Source organism: Carassius gibelio, chromosome A22, assembly GCF_023724105.1.
Source record: "Carassius gibelio isolate Cgi1373 ecotype wild population from Czech Republic chromosome A22, carGib1.2-hapl.c, whole genome shotgun sequence".
NCBI lineage: Eukaryota > Metazoa > Chordata > Actinopteri > Cypriniformes > Cyprinidae > Carassius > Carassius gibelio.
Window position 1 is genome coordinate 21982161 of NC_068392.1, and position 5000 is coordinate 21987160.

Consider the following 5000-nt stretch of genomic DNA (forward strand, 5'->3'; position numbering starts at 1 on the left):
AGAGACAAGTAAAGTCACAGGGAATTTGTGGGAAGAGGGAGAAGAAAATAGCAGAGGAGTGCAAGGAAAATCAAAATGGAAGTACAGCAAAGAGCTGACTGTGGAGGTAGAGGTGGATGGAACAGAAAAGATTTCAATGATGGATTTGCTGAAGGAAGTAAAGAAGGAGTGTGGAGAAGTGATTGGCTGCAGGGTGAGAGGTGAAAGGGTCTATGAGCTCACAATGAAAGATGAAGAGGCAAAGAGGAAACTAATGGATGGAGTGAGAGTGAAAGGAGTGATGGTGCATGCCAGGGATATAATAAATAATGATATGGTGGTGTCCTTTATCAATTTGCCTGTGTACTTAGAGGATGAGAAGATACTCGCCAAGCTACAGGAGTGGGGAGTACGACCACTTTCACCAATCAAACGCCGGGTGTGGCCTGGAACGGATACAGTTGATGGGACACGTTTCTTAAAAGTTCGCTTCATGGAACAGGTATGTTCACTACCATACTCCACAAAATTTGAGACTCTGAGAGGCACCGAATTTTTTCGTGTCATCCATGATAGACAAATACGTGTTTGTAGACTTTGCATCAAGCCAGGGCACATAATCAGAGAGTGCCCTGAATTAAAGTGCTTCAAGTGCAATGGTGGAGGCCATTATGCAAGAGATTGTGAAGAATGGATGGGATTAGAGAGAGAGAGAGTGGATAGTCAAAAATATGATGAAAGGAGGAATAGTGTTCTGACAGAGGTGCAAGAGGAGGGAACAACTGATGTGGTGAGCGGTGGAGAGAAAGACGGAGCTGAAGATAGTGAAAGAAGAAGCAACATGGAATGGCGAGGCAGACCTGAAAGTTACAGTGAAGCAGAAGATGGGGAGGAGGAGATGGAGCAGTCGGAAGAGATCGAGGAAGAGGAGGACACAGATGAAAGTAATGTGAAAGAAAGAGGTAAAGAAGAGGAAAAGAAAAATACTGCACAAGAACTGATAGAAAGCAGAGGTGGAAAAAAGAGAGACAGAGAAAGTAAAGAGGGACTGAAAACAAAGATTAAAAGACTGAGTGCAAAGAGGAAGTCTGAGATGGACGGAGAACAGGTTGAGCAGATAAAAGAACCACGAGCGGTTATGTGACAAAACTGGGGTGTCGAAGTTGAGACCGAGGAGGAATGGGGGAAATTGTTTTTGTTTGGAACTTTCGGGAAAAGGAAAATAACTGATATTTGTTTAATTAATTTTGTTCTGAGTCATGCCAGACTAGAAGTAGTTCTAAGAAGGAACTATAAATATTTTGAAGGGAGAAAAATAAAAGTAAAAGATTAATGTCAATGATACAAAGAGGGTTGATTTGTAAGTATGACGATAAAGAAGGGAAAGAGTTATTTTTTGACTATGAATAGGTTCATACATCAAAAGGTGGGGGAAGAAATACGTTTCAATTGGTAAAGAGTTATAATCTGGTTGAGAATGGCTGATGTCAATTGAGTAATTGTAAACATATATGTGTGTGTACTTTATTTATGTTCTTTCTTTTTATTGCTGTATGATTATGCAAAATTAAGTAGTTCAGTTGAAAAACGATTCATACAAATGTATTGAAATGTAAGTAAATTGGATGGAATGATGCAATTGAAAAACTGTGAATTGAAAGTTAAATAAAAAGATAAAAAAAAAAAAAAAAAAAAAAAAAAAGGCTATGCCCGATCTCGTCTGCTCTCGGAAGCTAAGCAGGTTTGGGCCTGGTTAGTACTTGGATGGGAGACCGCTTGGGAATACCAGCTGCTGTAAGCCTTTTGGAAACTTTTCACTTAGTATATAATAATTTTGCCAAAAAATAGAGTCAATGCCCCATCTCTGAATCTTAGCAGGTTTAGGTCTGGTGAGTACTTGGATGAGAGACTGCCTAGGAATACCAGGTGCTTTAAGCTTTTTGGAAATGTTTCACTTAGTACATAATAATTTTGCTAAAAAAATAGATTCAATGCCCGATCTCTGCATCTTAGCAGGTTTAGGTCTGGTTAGTACTTGGATGAGAGACTGCCTAGGAATACCAGGTGCTTTAAGCTTTTGGGTTTTCTTTGCTACTTATATAATGTACTGGCGATTAGATGGGCTGGTCTTTAAATAGCCCTCTCTTTGCAGCAGTCTTCGCTTACGGCCATACCAACCTGGCTATGCCCGATCTCGTCTGCTCTCGGAAGCTAAGCAGGTGATAGCCTGGTTAGTACTTGGATGGGAGACTGCCAGGGAATACCAGGTGCTGTAAGCTTTTTGGAAACTTTTCACTTAGTATATAATAATTTTGCCAAAAAATAGAGTCAATGCCCCATCTCTGAATCTTAGCAGGTTTAGGTCTGGTGAGTACTTGGATGAGAGACTGCCTAGGAATACCAGGTGCTTTAAGCTTTTTGGAAATGTTTCACTTAGTACATAATAATTTTGCTAAAAAAATAGATTCAATGCCCGATCTCTGAATCTTAGCAGGTTTAGGTCTGGTTAGTACTTGGATGAGAGACTGCCAAGGAATACCAGGTGCTTTAAAATTTTTTGAAAATTTCACGATTTATATAATAATCTTGCAAAAAAAAAAAAAAAAAAAGAGTCAATGCCCGATCTCTGAATCTTAGCAGGTTTAGGTCTGGTTAGTACTTGGATGAGAGACTGCCTAGGAATACCAGGTGCTTTAAGGTTTTGGGTTTTCTTTCCTACTTATATAATGTACTGCCGATTAGATGGGCTGGTCTTTAAATAGCCCTCTCTTTGCAGCAGTCTTCGCTTACGGCCATACCAACCTGGCGGCGCCAGTGAGCCAACAGGAAGTGATAGTCTTGCAGCACAGAGAGAAAGGCTCAATCCTGTTTGTTTATTTGAATTGTTTGTTTCTAAATATTTTGGCTTTCAGATTTTTGCTTGGGATATTAGTTGCTGGATAGTCAGTGTTGACCTCCATAAATCCCCCTGGCAGCTTAGGCTGTCTGGGGGACTTTTTTTTGACGTTTTTTGACTTATTTTTCCTTGTAGCATGCTGCAGAAGCACAGCATGGCGTCAGATAAAGAAAGAGAACAAACCATGATGAGAAAAGGTAGCAATGGGAGGAATGAAGAGGAGGAGCAAAGAAGAGGTAAAGTCAAACAAGCAGAGATCCAAAAGCAACAAGAGACAAGTAAAGTCACAGGGAATTTGTGGGAAGAGGGAGAAGAAAATAGCAGAGGAGTGCAAGGAAAATCAAAATGGAAGTACAGCAAAGAGCTGACTGTGGAGGTAGAGGTGGATGGAACAGAAAAGATTTCAATGATGGATTTGCTGAAGGAAGTAAAGAAGGAGTGTGGAGAAGTGATTGGCTGCAGGGTGAGAGGTGAAAGGGTCTATGAGCTCACAATGAAAGATGAAGAGGCAAAGAGGAAACTAATGGATGGAGTGAGAGTGAAAGGAGTGATGGTGCATGCCAGGGATATAATAAATAATGATATGGTGGTGTCCTTTATCAATTTGCCTGTGTACTTAGAGGATGAGAAGATACTCGCCAAGCTACAGGAGTGGGGAGTACGACCACTTTCACCAATCAAACGCCGGGTGTGGCCTGGAACGGATACAGTTGATGGGACACGTTTCTTAAAAGTTCGCTTCACGGAACAGGTATGTTCACTACCATACTCCACAAAATTTGAGACTCTGAGAGGCACCGAATTTTTTCGTGTCATCCATGATAGACAAATACGTGTTTGTAGACTTTGCATCAAGCCAGGGCACATAATCAGAGAGTGCCCTGAATTAAAGTGCTTCAAGTGCAATGGTGGAGGCCATTATGCAAGAGATTGTGAAGAATGGATGGGATTAGAGAGAGAGAGAGTGGATAGTCAAAAATATGATGAAAGGAGGAATAGTGTTCTGACAGAGGTGCAAGAGGAGGGAACAACTGATGTGGTGAGCGGTGGAGAGAAAGACGGAGCTGAAGATAGTGAAAGAAGAAGCAACATGGAATGGCGAGGCAGACCTGAAAGTTACAGTGAAGCAGAAGATGGGGAGGAGGAGATGGAGCAGTCGGAAGAGATCGAGGAAGAGGAGGACACAGATGAAAGTAATGTGAAAGAAAGAGGTAAAGAAGAGGAAAAGAAAAATACTGCACAAGAACTGATAGAAAGCAGAGGTGGAAAAAAGAGAGACAGAGAAAGTAAAGAGGGACTGAAAACAAAGATTAAAAGACTGAGTGCAAAGAGGAAGTCTGAGATGGACGGAGAACAGGTTGAGCAGATAAAAGAACCACGAGCGGTTATGTGACAAAACTGGGGTGTCGAAGTTGAGACCGAGGAGGAATGGGGGAAATTGTTTTTGTTTGGAACTTTCGGGAAAAGGAAAATAACTGATATTTGTTTAATTAATTTTGTTCTGAGTCATGCCAGACTAGAAGTAGTTCTAAGAAGGAACTATAAATATTTTGAAGGGAGAAAAATAAAAGTAAAAGATTAATGTCAATGATACAAAGAGGGTTGATTTGTAAGTATGACGATAAAGAAGGGAAAGAGTTATTTTTTGACTATGAATAGGTTCATACATCAAAAGGTGGGGGAAGAAATACGTTTCAATTGGTAAAGAGTTATAATCTGGTTGAGAATGGCTGATGTCAATTGAGTAATTGTAAACATATATGTGTGTGTACTTTATTTATGTTCTTTCTTTTTATTGCTGTATGATTATGCAAAATTAAGTAGTTCAGTTGAAAAACGATTCATACAAATGTATTGAAATGTAAGTAAATTGGATGGAATGATGCAATTGAAAAACGGTGAATTGAAAGTTAAATAAAAAGATAAAAAAAAAAAAAAAAAAAGGCTATGCCCGATCTCGTCTGCTCTCGGAAGCTAAGCAGGTTTGGGCCTGGTTAGTACTTGGATGGGAGACTGCCTGGGAATACCAGGTGCTGTAAGCTTTTTGGAAACTTTTCACTTAGTATATAATAATTTTGCCAAAAAATAGAGTCAATGCCCGATCTCTGAATATTAGCAGGTTTGG

General features: G+C 40.0%; 1 pseudogene; it reads left to right on the forward strand.

Moving 5' to 3' along the window:
• The first annotated feature begins 2139 nt into the window (after positions 1-2139).
• LOC127943615 (uncharacterized) lies at positions 2140-2258 on the forward strand (annotated as a pseudogene).
• The last annotated feature ends 2742 nt before the right edge of the window (positions 2259-5000 follow it).